General features: G+C 29.8%; 1 protein-coding gene and 1 long non-coding RNA gene across 2 annotated transcripts in view; one reads left to right on the forward strand and one right to left on the reverse strand.

Annotated features, from left to right (window-relative positions):
* LOC126781777 (uncharacterized) overlaps positions 1–20,650 on the forward strand; it is a 453,341-nt gene that overhangs the window by 407,135 nt on the left and 25,556 nt on the right. The gene's annotated exons all lie outside the window — the stretch shown is intronic.
* Positions 12,412–20,650, reverse strand: part of LOC126781698 (phosphatidylinositol N-acetylglucosaminyltransferase subunit A) — a 357,458-nt gene continuing 349,219 nt past the window's right edge. The window contains exon 3 of the mRNA XM_050506673.1: positions 12,412–12,422. The gene's annotated coding sequence lies outside the window, so the exon portion shown is untranslated. The remainder of the gene's footprint in view (positions 12,423–20,650) is intronic.

Raw genomic sequence — 20,650 nt, forward strand, 5'->3', positions numbered from 1 at the left:
CTCCTCTGTTTTGTAACACGTTGTCAAATGAGTTTGTTTGATACCGCCTTAATTAGAAACATGCAGTAACGCTAAAATGTAATTAAAAACAAATTAGACATGCAAAATTTATGTAATTATAGCAAAACATAATAATTTTCAAAACTTCATAAAAGTAGAAGTTGATTGATAATAATTTATTTAAGTTGGTAACGTTTAAATTAAAGCGAAATAAAAATCCTTATTACACTATCCACTTTAAAAAGTGATAAAACAAGATTTATTTTAAGTGGTCTTAATAAAGAGATTCACTAATAGAATAAGAAATTTATGAATTTAGAATTTCCGGTAATGTTTTGCGGTTATCTTATTTAAGCTTCTTAATGAGGATAGCTACAGACTTTATTTCCAGTTTTTTACGGTATAATTATCATTATGAAGCGATTAACAAAGAAACATCCAAATGATATCTCATTTCAGTGTATTATATAACCTTTCAGTAAGGTCATTATTATTAAGCGATTGTAGTGCTTAACAATCAAAAATTATAGAATGATTTACCAAATAATATAATGTACAATAAAAATATGTGTCCAAAACACATACGATTTAACGTAATAGTGTGTGTGTTAAATCGATAGTGCGTGTAGAGCAACAAACTATGTTGTATCGTTTAATCTTGCGTCGGCTTTACGTTTGTTAAGTAAAGAATTGTATCTCATCGCTTTGGACGTTATAGTTAAAGGTAAAATTAGTTGAATAAATATTATTTGGCTGTAACCCAAATATTTTCAACTAATAAACATAAAAAAGCACAGCAAATAACTGGTGTCGTTATACTTAGAATTATATGGCCTAACTTTAAATTGTTGTTAAGCGGGTGAATAGTTAAACATTGCTGTGTTTTCTTCTTTCGAATGTCAAATCAATAAAGATAGAAAGAGAGAAGTTAGTGCTTAACTAAACAGATACTAAGCTACGTTTATAAGAATGGCCGATATTTTTTTATAAAGTCATTCGTTAGTGTTCGAAACACGGCTATACTAAAGAGGCGGAAATCCAAATTAAAATATAACAAAGATTTATAAAGTACAAAAAATAATTATTACAAAATAACATATAAAATTAATTAAATTATTTAGATTTTTGATTAACCATTATAATCAACATGACTTACATTAATATTTTAAAAAACAAGTAAACGTGCAATTTTGATTAGTGTTTGTTTACAAACAATACACGAACGATCCAGCAACACACTTTATTTCACTACAACAATTATATTTCACTTCACTGTTACCATACTTAATCGTATAAGACTAGCAAAGTATTTTCAAAAAAACGCACTATCTAAAGTTTCAAGAATGGATCATATATAACATCAATACTATAAAGCTATGAGAAAAAGAAAATATTTGCTAAGATGTATTAAAGTTGTCAACATAAACTCCTAATCTAATAATTGCTTAATCTATAATAGTCACTTAACTAGATTCCACACATAACAAATACTATATAATTACAGCTGTTAACGTTGAACCGCAAACGCTCAAGATTAATCAAGTATGGTATAATTGTGCCCTTATATTGACTATTATAAATGGTAGTTACTGAAATGTGGAAGCTTATAATATATTATACTATTCTATATATAGCATTACGACATCAATTAAGGCTGATTGATGAAAAAAATACTTTTTAATTTAGACCAGTTACCTGCATTGTGTATATTACACGAATCGAAAATTACTACGGATGGGTGACGGGCGCTGTTGTGGCTTTAATGTACAAAAAAGTTCATTTTTTATGATTTTATACCAACAGGTTTGTAGTGACATATACATATAATAAAAACAAAATAAAAATTGGGTTTTTTATGTCACGTTCAACATCATTTTAAAAATTAACATATATAACTATAATAACATCAAACATATAATTAACTCTATAAATATAACATATTATTAACTCTATTAGAGAACAGTATGAGATATTTGGAAACAACAGGAAAATTGGCCAAACCATAGAGTGTAATCCTTTTTAGCGATTTAGAAATTTAAATGAAGGGACCACACCGCAATTTTAATATTTCACAGTAACGTATACGAATTAATTATGTAAATTAGTTTACGGGACATTGAAAATTAGCGAGTATTACATGGGTAATGATCCGAATATCTGTTCAATATAGGTTAATACCTATGACGTTGACAATCTCGATATGTTTTATTTTAATTAATATATTTATAGAAATAAAATTACATTTATTTACGGACTTCGCGATGCTGCTTAAATCATCTGTCTGTTGGTATCAATATATATATATTTGAGCAAGGAGAATATTTTAGCGGAAGTACATAAGATATGGCTTAAAATTAAACTTTTATAGTAACAGCGCAAAATTGTAGACGGTTGTTAATATTTGATAATATAGCTTCCAATTCAAATTTAATGTTCAAATTTTATATTTAAATATATATGCAACATACTCCGATATTCGACACAGCAGTATCATAAAACTTAACGATCCCCTTGCAACTAAATCCCTATAGTGTGTTTTTAAAGCGATATATAGCGTACTTTAATCATCATCAACTTACCCTTATGACATATATTTTGAGAATGCGCAGCGTGTTTTTCGACATAAAGAAAAATGATTTTGAAGACATTTACAGCCTGCCACCTGCCAGAGCCTAACCCTCTTTTATATTATTCTGGTATTTCGGTTAACTGCAACCCTAAAGTTTAATGCGTTAAGTGCTGATAGTAATAAAGGAGTTATATTAAAAAAACTTCAGTCGAGGCTAATTTAGTCTGTCTTATGGCGCATTCTAACTTTGGTAATGTTTTTTAGTAAACTGAATATTAGGGTAACTAATCTAATGAAGTCTATAAAACATAATACGGTAAGCACATTTTATAAGCACACACACAGACAAATACGGCTTAATGCAGCACGCACACATTTACTATATACTGTATAAATCATTGACATAAGAAAACATTATTGTCCGACACTAATCGTTTCAAATCTTATTAACCATTAATATCCATTAATGGTTTCATTTGGAACTTTTTCAGGATTGTATCCCCAATAAATTAGATAAAGAATTATACTTAGCTTATATTTCTGCCTGCTTGCTTGGACAGTTAATTCTGAATGCTAAACAAAAATCATTATTTACTGGTATTACTCATAATATTGTGGGAAGATACTAATCAACATTAATCAATCAATCAATGTTTTATTCAAACATTAAAAAAAATTATTAGCATAGATATAAAGGTAAGCTGATGTCGTTACATACAGTGGAGAGAGAAACCACTATTTAATGACACTATGGTAAAAAATGCCATTGCAATTGATAAATCATTCGTACGAATAAGAAACATACAAATGTACATAACTTTCTAGTTAAACATCAAACTAAAGTTAACCTAGATTATCATGTATCCGAATATCCCGAAGCAAAGTTTCATAAGCCTTGCGCTACCCCGACACGTTCCTAAGTTTGAATTTTACAAGTAAAGTAAGTTCACGATAAATATTCCGTTGGGCAAAGTCGATTTGCATCTGTATTACTGATAAGAGTAGTTACTCTGGACTGTTATTGGTGACGTGGAAATAGCATGCTTGAATGATCCAGAGAAATTGACTGAGGAATGTCAAGATTCGATATGTCATGTGGATTTTGAGACATCTCTGAAATACTTGGATATAAATTTATAGCAACTATGTTAGAGCTGAGATCAATAGCTATAAACATCTAGATGTTTGAAAAGATCCATATTAAAAAAATTTGTTTTTTTAAGCCTATATAATTTTAATTATAGTTGTGGCAAGTATTTTACAACAAGTATACAAAAAGAAAACTAAGAAACAACTAGAATAATTTACTATATATAAGCAATTTTGTACTTTTTACGAAAATTATTCATTTGAAACCATGAATATATCAGTTTTTTTATTTCTTAGCGTATTATACAATACATATATTATCTTAAGACATCACATGATCTAAAGTAGCTAAAGAACAATATGAGAACAGATGACATACATAAATATACACATAGAATACACAGTTGAAAATAGTAAGTGAAAATGAGACTTCTAAACATAACTCGGATACAATTTTTAAAACAAATTAAATATTTAATCCAATCCAAAATATAATTGAAAATGTAAATTTACGATATCAGTAATCTGAAATTATATTCAATCATAAAAAAACGATGAAAAATTTTTCGAATAACAGACTGAATATTTTCCATTGATTGCTTTAATCAAAGCATTAGGTCCTCTCTGTTCATGAATTTGAGATTTATTATTTCATAAATATTAAACAATCTGCCCTGTGGGGTTCCTTAAACATGGACTACCGAGTTACGACTCCCTAACCGAGAATAAAGCACGTCAATTACCAATATGGAGAACGTCGAAAAAATTAATTTATCACAATTTTTTACGTTATTTCCAGTCCTAAAGTTTTATATAAATAGAAACTGTACTCGAATTTGTGAAACTTGAGTTAAAGCTTAACTCTTAGCGTAATGAGTTACGCTTTATGGGTAGTTGATGAGTCAACTACCCATAAAGTAAAGTAACAGCCTGATGTTGTTCCATTCCTGTGCTAAGACTTTTGGGAAGGCTTGGAGCTCATTTCACCGCGCTTCTCAAATGATGGTTGATGGTCACACTCTGGCAGATTTGATGTTTTCGTTCAACACCGAGCACAAGATGATCTATAAACACAAATTAAACACATGAAAAAGCATTGGTGCTTGGCCAGGTTAGAACCTGCATTCTTTGGTTAAGATTCACGTGTTCGAGCCAATGCAATTGCACAGCAGTTGTGAATTATTAAATAAAATAAACATTCACTTTGACGATTCTTTTCTTATAGATTTGAGGTTTTTTTTAAAATAGTTATTGATTTATTGACTTCCAATCAAGAGATGAATGTTATATAGCATAAAAATTATACCGAATTTTAAATCAGAAATCCTGATTTATTTTCTACTTACAAAATAAAATCTTCATCTCACTAGTACAAGACGAAGGGGAAATAATGACAAACCTGGCTCAGTCTAAGACTGGTTTAGATATGTAACTTTCTAAAAAGTAAGAGAGTAGAAGGTACTTTAGAAAAGGAGTAATAAATTTAACTTTATATCATATACTATTTTCCATAATTTATCAAAAAAAAAAGTAATTTTAATAAATATATTTTATAATTTCTATTACAGGATTGCAACTCCAACAATTATCTTACGATGTACTATTTAACAGGTCTGTTAGAACACCTTCAAACACCACTTAGTGTAAACATTTGGCGCAGTAAAACGCTAACGAGATATCCGTAACAATTAGAGAGAGCCTCGTCAAAAAGTTTTAATGACTTCCATTTTGTTAAAAAGGAAAAAAGCGATTGAAAACAACTCGTAGAAAAAGCTCGTACCTGCCCTTGCCACTGTTTTTTCCACTAAAATTACCTTCTTTCAAGAGAACGAATTTCAACCAAAAACTTGGTAGGTTTTTTTAATTATTATAGGAAAAGTTATCTAGGTCGTTTTTATTAGGTTTCAATTCAATTATATTTGTATATATTGACCACTTTCCATTAGAATAAGTACAATCTAAAATGTATTTATTCTCTTATTTTAATTTATAATTTTTCTCAACATTATAAAATAAATTGCTATAACTGTCGAAAAGCAAATATTAAAAATCTCCAAAATAAAAATAAAAATGTCATTATATTTGAGAACTTTCATCGAGGCGTAATTGAACGGCGTACTTCATAAACTACTTTCTTGATATGTTTAGATTCTTTAATCAGTTCGATATTAAAGTAACGAGTATTGTTAAAAACAAGTTGAGCTGGAATCAAAAGCGAACGAATAAAACACAGAGCATTCTATTTTTACCTCTTCAAAACTTGGTCGGCAACGATAACTTGTGGAACGTGAAGAGTTTCATTTATCTGGTACGCGTCAATCGCTTGGTGAGTAAAAAGTTTACTCGCGATAAACTGTAATGTTATGTGAGAGTTGTCGATTACGAGAAAATGGAGAAGGCAAATTTTATGCTTATATTTTTATGAGGAAATAAATTATCTCATAAGGATATATTTCAATTTTATTAATTGAAAATGCATAAGAAAATAATAATAGAATTAAAAAAAACTGCAACAAAACTGTTAATGAAATCAAATAATATAAAATTTATTTAATTAGTGATTGTATTTTTTTAAATATATAAAATATAACTTTATTGGGTCATTGAACATAAAAAAAAATTCAGGTTTATTTTTTTTTATTTTAAATTCATTGTTCAATAAAACCGTATTTGTTGGTATCACCAAATGTTGTTACATGTATATTTTTAGCTGCATAACAAAAACCGAGTTAGAAACTTTGTATCTTCCAAAAATATTTATTTATTTCACTATCCATTTTGCTTGATTGCGTATCCAAAACTTTCGTCTTTCCAATGATAGCCTATCACTCCATAGCGTACTGAATTTTTAAGCAACTTAGCTGGATGCTTTCAACAAGTTTGGTTCACGGAACCCCCAACTTACCACGATTTACATAACACGCGTAATGCGGAGTAACTTTGGTTTTCTCGTCTGACTTCGCGATATCACAGAGGAATTCCAAATTTATTCCCTTGAATTTAAATTTTTTGTCTTCTTTATTGAACATTTTGGTTGACGATACGACCTAGCTTACTTTGTTGATTACTTAATATATTAATTTTAGTTAAATTTAATTTTAATTATTATTTGAAATAAAATCATAAACAATGATTTGTGTAGTTTTAAAATTACAATAACATATTATAACGTTAAAGTTTTATATTGTATTTGCTTGAAGCAGTAGATTGACATTTTTTGTTTTAACAAACATTGGGTCGTTTATTATAATTATATTTGCTTATCTATTAAAAACAAAGGCACAACTTTTGAGACAATATTATTATAAAACGAAGTTCCATTAAACATGGTGTTTAAATTCATTGGTTTGTTACAAACAGGGGCGGTCACCCGTGGATTGCACCCACCACAAGTCCGGTGATAAAATGACAGCTCCATTCGGTGTATAAGTGATTGGTTAGAAATTTTAATTAAAATGACATATACAATTACGTAAGCATTTATATTTTATTTGTTCCATTTACTTGTGAGAGAACGGGAGACAAAATAAACAGTAAAACCAATTTATAAGAAAACAAAGTATATTTAATACAATAACAAGTTATTATACTTATTTCTAAACACTGAGTATAATGAATTCGATACATAAAATAATAAAGTTAAATTACATAATTAACAGAACAAATACAAAAATACGCTCACCTGGGTAATTACCAAATAAACAGTGCCGATAGTGCCGTGTTCAACACTGAACCACTTCTGATCTGTTGACATCTGTCGAGCCTTATATAAAGACTTGCCATTTGAATCAATTGAACAACCGTGTTGAATATATATATATATATATATATATATATATATATTTAACACATATATATATATATATTATTATTATTATTTTAGGGTGTTCCTACAAATGCTAAAAAATATTTAACTAACTAAACTATTTTAATCATGTAAGCAATGAATATCCAGTGATATAAAATTAGTTTACAACAAATCATTCTGATTTTAATGCCAAAATGAAACAAAATATGTAGCAGTTACAATTAAAGGGAACAAACAACATTTTTAAGTAATGTCCCGAACATTAACATTGACAGTGACTTCAGTAATTGGGTTAGATTAGAAATTCCAGTTGAGTTCTCATATTTTGAAAAAAATATATCCCAAATAACCGACACTGACACGGCTGGATTACATTCTAGTAATTTTTAAGTCAGTATACCCGAAAAAGCGTGATGCCTAAGATTGCGCAAATCAGTCAGCGCGCAGACGCGTTTTTACCCGCAATTTTTTGCGCCTCTTTCCGCCTTGATACTCTTAACTGGAGTAGGCAAATAGTACTGTTTATTTATTAACTTTTCATTTGATTTCAATATATGCTATGAAATGAAATCAAGTATGCTAATTAATTACCAGTAACAGTGTTGACACCAACAATGAGGATGTTTAGAAAAAAAACCTATTAGTCTAGTCAATTTATTTTTTTATGGTTTTACTTAGTCTGGAATAAATGCTTCATTGTATAAATATATGATGAGGGGGTTTGATACTGCGATTTTACAATATTTGAATGAACTCAATCTGAGAGCATTCAAAGATACACTTGCAACTGATATTAATATGAATAGTGAATGGAAATCGCCTTCGGCCTTCGCTGAATACCGATCCCGATTGAACAGCTATCAATGTAAATACTTGTGTTGTACAGACTTTTATGGTAGATTAAATTTTCTCGAGTATGAAAATTTTAATATTTTTTATTTTATTGTTGTTCTTTAATAAAATCTATATACAATAAATGTTGCAAATGTATAATTTAGATTTTTTAGTTGCAAAATAAGGAATAATAATTATTATTAAATTTGTCATATCATAAATTTACAGGAAATATTATTAAATTATAAATACCTATAATTATATAACGTGTATTCTTTTTCTTGCAAACCAAGTCACAAGCCTTGATATATAAAGCTATAAGTATGTAAATTATGAATAATCAGACAAAGTAGGAGTAAAGTAAAACAGCCAGATCCTAGTCTTGGGCTAAAACCTCCTCTCCTCTTACCAAAATTATTTTATATGGTATTTGATAGTAATTATGTATTTATTTACAAAATACAATTGAATCGATTAATCAAAGTTGCTTAAGCCGCGTTCGCACGAGTGAGTTTTACTCGATCAGCTGACTAAAATAACAGCGATGATAACCATCTGAACTAACTTTCTATCAAACGAAAGAAACAAAAATCGATTCAATGAAAATTTCCACCTTTCAATTTTATTAAATTCATTTTAATATTTCTTTTCTTTTTCAATTGAAAAAGCCATGGTAAAATCGAATTTTGTGAATCTGTAAATATAAACACGTGAACTAGGGTTGAGTTTGTATATTATTTTATAAGTAAAGTTAATGTCAAGTTTCACTTTTTATACTTTGTTAGATATTTTTTGTACTTTGTTAGTTTTTGTACTTGTTACTTGTAATGAATTATATATATTATAAAAAAAGTATCATGTCCAAAAATAGCCTCGTTAGAGTTTTATTGACGTAGTTATTAGAACCTTTCGAACCAAAAAGCCCGTGGGCGGTGATCTAAAACGCCCACCTATTTCGTATTAAAAAAAAAAAACAGTTTATTAAACAAGACAGTTAAAATAATCGTTCGTTAATTGAACAAATATTCTATCCATATTTAAAAATAGCTCACGTTTCCAATATATGTAAGTACCATAGGTTTTTATAATATTAAATTCCAAATGTAATTGAGTTGTACGTGAGAAAATGAACAGCTGCTTTCAATAATAATAAAATTACTTTTTCTTGCGTGTCAATAAGCCACAGTTTATTTTATTATTAACAAGTATAAAGCACGCTACTTCGTTTGTCACCTTCTGGTTTCTATAACAATGAGAGACACAATATAGTATAGTATTTGTTGATTATGCCCAGGCCAGGACTTTTTATTCTTTCTATACATTAATATAAAATTAACTTAAAGTTTCACGAAACGGAATGTTCTAAATTTGATGCAATATAATAAATTGGGATAGACGTACATCTCTCCGAATACGTTACGGTACGTATATAATCCGAAAGTCAATTAATTCAATTAGCTTTCAATAAATGTGCATTATGGGTTAGTCATTCAAATTTCCTTTTTTCAATTTCAGAAAAAATAGCTTTTGCGCAGCATACAATATTTACCAGCTAATACTTCATATTTTCTTTTATTCGATATCAATTCTTGAATTTTATCAAAAGCTACCCAGTGATTTAAATCATGAGTTCTAATAAACTAGCGGACAGTACTTAAAAAAGTATTATATGAACATGTATTCTGTACTGATATGCAATCCCCACGGTAAATCTTTTAATTAAATATTTCAAGGGCACCGTCCTAATTTTTTTAATTTGCATTTTTCAAAGTAAAATTTGCATATATCAGTAATGATGTGTGTCCTATTTACTTCAACCTATTTGTTATATATTAACCTCATAGTCCTTAATCAAAATCAGTCAGTATACAGATAAATGTGATAACGTAACAGATAGAGAAAATTACTTTTATATGATGTATACACAGATAATTATTGGAAAAGTGATCGAAACTAGTATTGGACTTATAATGCTATATACAATAGCTCTAATGCAATAACTCTTATATTTGATAACATTTGTTTAATTGGTTGGATAATTTCTTGTATAGAAACAATATATATTATTCAGCAGCTGGTCGAATAGCTTTGAATGATGATAAAGCGGTATTCTCCGAATGTTTCGAAGTGTTACGAAGCTTGGACCTAAGTGAATTAGTCACGCAATCGATACCCTTCTGCTAACTGGAATTTATCATTGTAGATGAAATAATTGTTATGGATGTAGGATATTTGCAATCACCCAGCGAGGCATCCTATTTTCTTTGATTTTGTTATTACGTAACCATTATTTGATGGCATTATTAGGTTTTTGCTAACCATGAAATTTTATAATAAAACGTTGTATTGTACAGTACAGTAACAGCCTGTTAATTTCCCACTGCTGGGCTAAGGCCTCCTCTCCCTTTTGAGGAAAAGGTTTGGAGCTTATTCTACCACGCTGCTCCAATGCGTTGTATTGTAATATAATGTAATACGTTGCTAAATCATATATAGTATAGAGTTGTCTCATTTTTTTTCCTTGCATAGTAACCATTTACGCCTAGCTGTCTTTGGAATGTAGCGAAGCAGCCTTCTAAGTTTTACCTATTCGATTTTGTTGTTTTGAAGATAGTATTTGATTTTGTTATTAAATAAAATTTTCATTCTACTATTATTTCATTCCTTGATCGAGACATAAATATAATCTGTGGCTTATAGTGAGTCGACAAAGTTGTTACCGGAACATTGAAAGTAAAATTAAAATTTATATACAGTAAAGAGCAATGTTTGTTATTATAAATAAAACTATATTAATAAAAACCTATCATAGTGCATAATATAAATAAAAGAATCTCATGGAAAATGCATATTTTCTTTATTTTTATTCTATCTGTCGTTACAATGGATTATTGCATAATACTATTATGGTGGTGGCTTTGTACAAGTATAGGTATGTACCACCCACTCATCAGATATTTTACCGCAAAACAGCAGTACTTGGTATTATTGTGCTCCGATATGAAGGGTGAGTGAGCCAATGTAACAGTGTAACTACAGTTCCCAAGGTTGGTAGCGCATTGGCGATGTAAGCGATGGTTAACATTTCTTACAATGCCAATGTCTATGGGCGTTGGTGACCACTTACTATCAAGTGGCAAATTCGATCGTCCGTACATGTTCTGTAAAAAAAATTATATACATTTCGAACAATTTATAAAAAACACTCCGTCTTATATAGAGCCGTGAAATCGTGAATCCTTAATGGAGATTTAAATCCGGGCACCTTACTTTATATATTATCAACTTTTTTTTTAACTTCATTGATCCACACAATATGTAGTTAAAACAAAAGGCGAATTTACTTATATAATATGAGAGAAATACGATAAATAATGTAGTGATATACAATATAACATCATATTATAGATATACTTATACAGTATTTAATGATATTATCACAATTAACTTCTGTTATGTAGAAAATATTATGTGTGTCTACAAACAATTTTCTCTATTATACACAACTTCAAGTTTATTACAATAACAAATAATTAATACAACGCAATTTGAGTTAGAATTGTTTTTCTTTTTGCTTTGTTAAAAATCAAAATCGTATCATTATCATCATGCACTCAATATTACGTGTCAACATAATTTTATCGTAATTTCTGTAGCAACGTAGAAATGACGTAGCGGCTATACCGCGTGTCACGACATTGCGTTGCGGCGTAGCACGCACAATGCTGTTATTTGTAAGTGTCGTCAATACGATTAAGTGTGAATAAACTATTAAATTAATAAAAATAGCTCATGTTAGTCGCTGATAACGTAGTTTACTGTATGTATTTTTTTTTTTAAATCAGTATAGTAGTTTTTGATTTTATTTATTACAAATGATAACACAAAAAATCAAATTTTACCTTTTTATAATATTGGTATAGATATAGAATATGCGCAAGTGAAGCTGCGGGTAACAGCTAGTACTTGTATGTAAGTTTATAGGCACGTGTTTATTTGTGTAATATCGTAGGCTATCTTTAGTTTATAAATTTATTATGTCTTAAATTTATTATACGTTACTTTTACACTCATATAAATAATCAAAAGAAAATTAAATCCTAATCCCGAATTCAATTACACCTGAGCGAATCCGTAAAGACTCATATACCCAACAATCTTACACGCTCAAAGTCATAGAGGAAACTATTCCGAGTGAAATAGCTCACTAATTAGAAGGTACAGCTAGGTCCAGGATACAATTTAGTTAAATGCACTCGACGGACGCACAGAGTCGAGTGTAAAATGGAACCTAATGAAGAAGCGTGGAAGCAAATTTAAATATCACATTATGTTTGCAAAGAGCTCATGACGTGTTTATTAAAAAGCGAAAAACGTTTTTTAACAAACTTTGCTTTGATCATTTAGAACACTTACTGTATGTAGACTTTATATTAAAAATATAATAATATGATTTTTAGAAAATAAAATCTTGCCATAACCTACCTATTGCTTATGTCAATATATTTTTGAGATTATTTATACAGTACAATCAACTTTCTAAGCACAATTCTCGGTATTAAAAAGTGAAAATTTGTTAACATTAAATTAGTAACTAGCTTGATTGCTGGTTGCGTAGTTTAAAATCATTAATTAAAAAGCTTTAATAGTCAAATAAAAAACAAAGTACAGTAAAGTACAGTAACAGCCTGTTAATGTCCCACTGCTGGGCTAAGGCCTACTCTCCCTTTTTTGAGGAGAAGGTTTGGAGCTTATTCCACCACGCTGCTCCAATGCGGGTTGGTGGAATACACATGTGGCAGAATTTCGATGAAATTAGACACATGCAGGTTTCCTCACGATGTTTTCCTTCACCGAAAAGCACGAGATGAATTATAACAGAAATTAAGCACATGAAAATTCAGAGGTGCTTGCCCGGGTTTGAACCCACGTTCATCGGTTAAGATTCACGCGTTCTTACCACTGGGCCATCTCGACTTATATTATATAAAAAATATATTTATAATCCTTAAAAATTAATTTCATTAAATACTTTTTGTGTTATTATAGTTATTAGGTTAAATTAGCAAGCTTCTGTAATTTTAATATAATATTTTAAGTTTTTGCCAATGCCAAAAAACAAAGAGGTCACATTAAATACATTAATAAGAGTTCTCTGAAATCCTATTTTGCAATTGGTCGGATTTAATGGGACATTTTTGAATGTCGAAACGCACTCTTTTACCGTAAATACCGTATGTAAATTACAACGAATGTTTCGTGGAATTAACTGATTTGTTGTGGATTTATTCACACCACATTTTGGCACGAAAAGCGAAATGTACTGGAATGCTTTTTTATATCCCGTTTATATATTCAGATTATTGCTTGCTTCTATAAGTTCCCGTTTATACTACACGTATTCTTTTTATAAGCTCTGTTCATATCCAAACGCTATTGTGAGACGAAAGTTTCATACGAACTATTCCTTCAAACTGACAGCGAAGTTTAAAACCTTTGAACGAAGTCGAAGCGCTTAAGGCATTTGATATAGAGAACTTTAGTCGTATAAAATATTTTTACAACGTTGACAACTGGCTGTTAACTGCAAATTATTAACATTCACTTTAATTTATAGGTCAAATAGTAACAATAACAAGTAATGTTATTATTTTTATTTTTTTTACATAAGCGCACGAAGCAAGAAGGTGCTTTTGAATAATCTATACGAATATTATAAATACGAAAGTAACTCTGTCAGACTGACTTTCTGATACGCTTTCACGACTAAACTAATGAATCGATTTTGATAATATTTTGCACGAAGTAAGCTTGAACCCCAAGAAAGAAAATAGGCTACTTTTTATACCTAACACCTGCCCACATCAGAACACGCGGACGAAAACAAGACTAAATATATAACTGACAGTCCAATTACTGTGTCTAAGCTGATTTGAAAAATAATATAATGATATACATAAGTAAGCAAAAAGTGTATATGTATATAGTCATAAGAATATAAACTAACCAAACCAAAATTATCCTTTCGATTTTTTTAAGTCATTGTCGTCGAGAACCGATACATAATGATATTATGAAACAGATAGTCTAAACGGTCTTTTTTCCATTCGTTAAACAAAAATTGCTTCTGTGTGTGGAATTAATGTATTTCATTGCGACGATTGCTGTTTTATTTTCGAAGTTTTACTTGTACTACATTCTGTGAAAGCAATTAGGGTGGGTCATAAAAATGCCATCGTAGGCCGCAGTAAATTCAACAAATTCTTCTTTATATTGAGTAATTAAAGTGGATTTTCCACAAAATACGACCAGAAATTTTTTTGTTTTCATATTTGTCACTACTATAAATTTTATGTATACACTGTTATGTAATATAGTTTATAGTTCTCTCTAGATATTTTTTTTATTAAATAGTACCTAATATTGTTCTACAAGGGGACAAGGAATTTCTTACAGTCACTTAAAATATTTATCAAACAAAAGCAGTCCATTAACTTATTAGTTATCAACTTAATAGCTAAATAATACCACCGACTTGTAAATAACTCAGACTTGTGAATAACTGGCGTAAGTCTTAGAGTAATTATAATCATTAATATTTTTTGCGTGTTCAAAGTTAATAATCTATTTTATGATTAAAATAATTACCTAGCTAGAACATAACTGTTAAAAGCATAGCTGTTTAAATTATATCCAAAAGTAGTAAATATTACCAAACGTTTTAGTATTAAAGTGAAAATAGATTTGAAACGTTAATAAGTAACGTAGATTCGTATCAAAACAATTTATTCTGTGAAAATATAGAAAACAAGCAGTTTCAAGGGTCGAGAAATATGATTTCCTTAACCCCGGGGCAAACATAAAGAAAACGCTAAGATGTTTTTAGACTCGTTGTACGTCTGCCCAACGGCGAGACTCAGATTTACTGTAACGGTTTAAGCAAAACGCCCAGTATTTTAAAAGAAACATAACTTGTATTTCGTAAAACATTTCCATAGATGTAACGGTATATTTTTAATATTTATTAATGATAAAAGTATATACGTGCAGGGTTTTTGTTAAAGCATAATAAATTACTATTATTTATTTAACATACACTCGAATATTACTTTTATTATCTTAATAAAAGGAACCAGTTGTATAAATCTGTTATTTGAAGATGCCGAAACTCACCTTTACTGATATAAAAATTAGGTTCAAAATACGTTAAGCTCAAGTCGGAATACACATTTGTATGAGCGTGTCTCAATGCTTAGTGAGTTTAGCATAAGTATTTTGCATTTACTGACTCATCAGCTACGTGTAACAATATTACTATTGTTTTAAGAAAGTCTTTAAAACGAATATATATAGCGAAACTATTGTATTATTATCAAGTAATTTATTTTTTAAACTTATTTTTAAATTCAGATGTAAACATTGATTTTATAGGTATTTAATGTAAGTGGTAATATTAATAGTAAGTATTGCTTTATAATAATAATTATGCTTATTCCATAGATATCAAAATGATTTTGGTTTCTGTACTCATTGAAGAAAAAGACAGAGTTTAATCCAAATGCCGCTCTATTATGAGTTCATATATAGACATTTATAAGTTATCTTTCTATTCTTATAGGTATAAACTCACCTTAACCCCATAGCAAAAGCCGAGATGGCCCAGTGATAAGAACGCGTGAATCTTAACCGACGATCGTGGGTTCAAGACCGGGCAAGCATCACTGAATTTTCATGTGGTTAATTTGTGATTATAATTCATCTCGTGCTTTATCCTGTAGGATGAAGGAAAATATCGTAAGGAAACATTGCATGGAGCAGCGTGTTGAAATAAGCTCCATACCATCTCCTCAAAAAGAGAGAGGAGGCCTTAGCCCAGCAGTGGGACATTCACAGGCTGTTACTGTTACCCCATAGCACGAGATGGCTTACAAACCCAACATTTAGTTAAAAAGTCGATGCCACCAAATTCAATTAAATTATTATATTTCTATTATAAATTAATTATATTCTAATAAAAATATATCCTAAAAAATCATAGATTCGTTGTATTTATTATATTAAAAATAGTACATATTTTGACGAAAAAAAACTAAGTTTCTTTGACTTTGATTATCAATAAGTGAGTGTAATTATTTATTGAATAAAGGAATTTGCATTTGAAATTTTAATATTTGATAATATACAAACATACTATTTAAAGTGGAGTTCGCGAAATATGAAAAGGAACTTATCAGCAATTAAGATAACTAAATAAACACATTAAATCAAAACATTTCATCGTGTCAAACTCACTTTTCCTTATAAAGTTACTTAGTTTTAATTAAGGAAAGGAATGGCTTTCGAATATGAATAAGTCATGGGCTGAGTCGAGGCTACGTCTAATTACTGCTTAAAAAATCTCGTTAATGAATTAGGCGTTAATAAATTAACGAGGGAATAAATTTTTGATCTAAGCCGTGCGCTAAATGACCAATAAAAATTTATTTTAATTGGGAAGCGAAATTAAGGGAAAATATTTAATGGCGCTGCGGATAGCTGAACGAAGAATTTTAAATGTAGCGTATTTTTATTTTTATTTGCAACACAAATTATGGCATGTTTTAAAAATATATACGTAATATATCAATAAATTAAATAAGAATTATAAATTCTTATAACAAAAATATGTGCACTAAGCCAAAATAAAATGTATTCGAATAGTCTTACAAGACTATTGGCTATCCAATACTTAAACAAACGTAAGGAAGTGAAAAGCAATTCATTATTTACTTTTTAACGATTATCATTAAATTAAATAAAAATCTTAGAATTCTATGATCTTACTTATAAATGTTCTTTATAAGTATGGCTATAGCTTTTTTTTATAGAATAGAAAGGCGGACGAGCGTATGGGCCACCTGATGGTATGTGGTCACCAACGCCCTTAGACATTGGCATTGTAAGAAATGTCAACCATCGCTTACATAGCCAATGTGCCACCAACCTTGGGAACTAAGATTTTATGTTCCTTGTGACTGTATTTACATTGGCTCACTCACCCTTTAAACCGAAACACAATAATACCAAGTACTGCTGTTTTGCGGTAGAATATCTGATGAGTGGGTGGTACCTACCCAAACGAGCTTGCACGAAGCCCTACCACCACCACAGTTTTAGTGTCTTCTTCTTTCAAATGTCAATTGCATAATAACAAAAAGAGCGAAATGAGTGCTTAACTAAGCAGCCTCTAAGCGACGTTTATAAATAAGACCGTTAATTTTAAACCATAATATAATCTTGTATAGAATAATGTGTAATGTCGATTTATGACTTTGTAACTTAAGCGCTACTTACATTACTGTGTAAATATCTCTGTGATATTTTTTTTCTAAACTTGAAGTCGAGAGCCGGAAGCTATTATATAAAACTAATAAATTAAGTACTTTGTTAGGGAAATATTTAAATATGCTTAAATAATCATTTTTAAACTCGTGTAATAATTGATAAATTTACAACGAACACCTTTTTGATTGCGCAAATACGCGCAATTTAAGCAAAATATTGGTTGATGGAAGCGTAAATTATTTTAAGGCGAAACAAAATAGTATAATTCACAAAAATACTGCACACATTTTGAAATATTTATCAAAAATTGGAATGTAGTTCCTTTTCTAGCAATATTTGACTCACCATTGATTTATATTGAAATGATTACGATATCCATTGCTAATTTGTCTCTATAATTTCGTTAGTTCCGTTTTTATTTATTTCAACATGAAATTCACGCTTGTCACGTCAATAGTGTAAATTTAAAGCGGATTTGTACATAAATAACAACATTATATACTAAAACCTTTCACGAAATACTCTGAACATTCTAGAATAAGTTCTTTACATATTGCTAATGTAAAATAATATTAACTAAATTTCACTGAACCACGATTGTCTTTATACACCAAGGTAACCTTCAATATTAAACAAAACGATCAAATAGCGTAAAGAAAAATGCTCAGCGATTTTTAAACATGAATAAACAAAGCAAAAGACGTAAAAGCCGGTGAATTGCTTAAAAAAGCAATAAATAACAACCTCAAAATATAAAGGATATAAGGCATTTTCTATGGGCGTGGCTTGATTCTGTTGGGGACAATTTTAATGCGATATTACTTAGCATATAAATCATTTAGTTTAAATGATGAGATGAAGCGATTAATACAATATTTTTATCGTTATAATAATTAATAATAATACAATCTATGTTATTAAGCAGTATGTTATCATAAAAATCACTACAATAAGTGAAGAGACAATTACTACGAACTACTACACAAGTAACTGAAGTGCGTGTGCTTAATAACCTACTGTTGTGGGTAATGATTATGAAAACACGCCGCTGATATCCACGCTCTGCTCGATTACGATAACTTCTAGTCGCTCCACTATGAATGATAACGGATGAAATACATAATTGTGTGTATTGATGCTTAAGATATTTTCTTTTGTTAGGTATAAAAATAATTAAATTTTATAACCTAATTTTTTTTATTAATATAGGGGACTTGATGTAACGAAATCTCTTATATGTTCACCCCGTAAAAATTTTGGGTGATGGTGAGTGACAATCAAAGACTTGCTCTCAGCGTGGTACACTGCGGATATACATCTAAGAGAACCTTATCTGAACGTACTAAATTCTTATATATCGTAAGGAAACCTGTACGTTCTTTGGTTAAGATCCATTTTACGTTCTAAACTTTTCTCACACACAGAATATGTTATTTGATTACTTTGATGTGCTGTGATTATATGACTTAATAAAATCTGACTGCTCTTTATAGCTGAGTAACAAAATTAAAATCAAACTTGAATTTAGTAATAGGAAAATTGTAAGGAGCACAAAAATATGCGGAAACGCAGGGTCAATCTATTTTCTATGTAATAACCTAATAGAACGGAAAATCGATACGGTCCGAAAGAATCTCTTTCTCTCTCTCTCTGGCTCTGAACCAATGACATTACGCAACTCCAAAACTCCTGCTAGTACTAATTTCTGACTGAAAAATCATCACTGTATCGGCCTACTAGCCAACTAATCGCTAAGTCACTAAACCAATATAGTAATCAAAAAGTCTGTAATACTATTACTACTACTAGTAATACTACATATTATGTATATCGAACAAGTCATATAGCAAATTTCAATAATAATAAAGCTTTTTTATAAAATACAATAAATTTAACTTTATCGCTACCACTTCTAGCTTAAGACTAGTATGCGCCTCGCGTGCTCCAGCCGTTATTTTAGTCCTTAATATGCGCACGAATGAAGAGATTTTCAATTTTAAGCACTCAATTAAAACTGTAATTTAACTCGCTGCATTAAATAGCATCCAATTACCTACTCGCTTTTGTAAGTACCATAATTACGTTCACAAGTACGTCAGTACAATCTATAACCATAATTCTATGGGGTCCCCTAGTATGGCATCAAAGCTATTTGCCATTAATGGTTACGTAGACACCCTAGTTCGGGTGTTAGTTTGGGTTACTCAGATTAAAACTAAAATATGTTTATTATTATAACTCACATCAGAAACATAAAATTTTCTCAATGGCACTGGCATACTCACCCTTCAATCCGGAATACGACAATACCAAGAACTGCCTTTCTGCGTTAGAATATCTGAGGAGTGGTACCTACCCAGACGAGCTGGCACAAAGCCTTCCTACCAATAAAAGACAGAAAAAGTATAAAAATATGATCGCGCTCTGAGAGAGGCGTGTAAAGGACGCGCGGGTGAAATCTTTTTTTTTCTAGCTTTAGGTGCGCTCTTAAGACAGTCGTATTATAAAACGCGCCATATTATGACATCAAGTCGTATTCTCATGATTTTATTAAACTTCGATGTTTCAGATTGTTATCGTGACGTTGACGTGACATAAATATTATATATTCATATTTAAAAAATATTAAATTCTTAAAATATTAAATATTAAAATCACAAGGCAACTCCTTCGTCTCTATGAATATTTTTTGTGAATATTTTTTTTTTTTTATTTATTGATAAGGTAAGAGTGTTATATTATAAATACATATTTTTAAGAGTAACAATATAAAAAATATTCAAACGGAAGTATGTACTGTTCCTGTATGACATATTAAGCAATTTATACGCTGAGCAGTTGGCAAAAAAACTTCAAATGTGTCGAGTTTGTAACTTTAAATGGCTATTAAGGAAGTTGTTCAATGTTAGCCCCAGGCGAGTTGCTTCTCGCCTTCCGAGACTATTTTTATCTTGAAATATTAAAATGGACACAACAACAATGGTTCGTATGATCCAAGAAAAGATTTTGAAAGGGTCTTTAAAAAA

This window comes from Nymphalis io, chromosome 4 (genome assembly GCF_905147045.1).
Source record: "Nymphalis io chromosome 4, ilAglIoxx1.1, whole genome shotgun sequence".
Taxonomy (NCBI): Eukaryota; Metazoa; Arthropoda; class Insecta; order Lepidoptera; family Nymphalidae; genus Nymphalis; species Nymphalis io.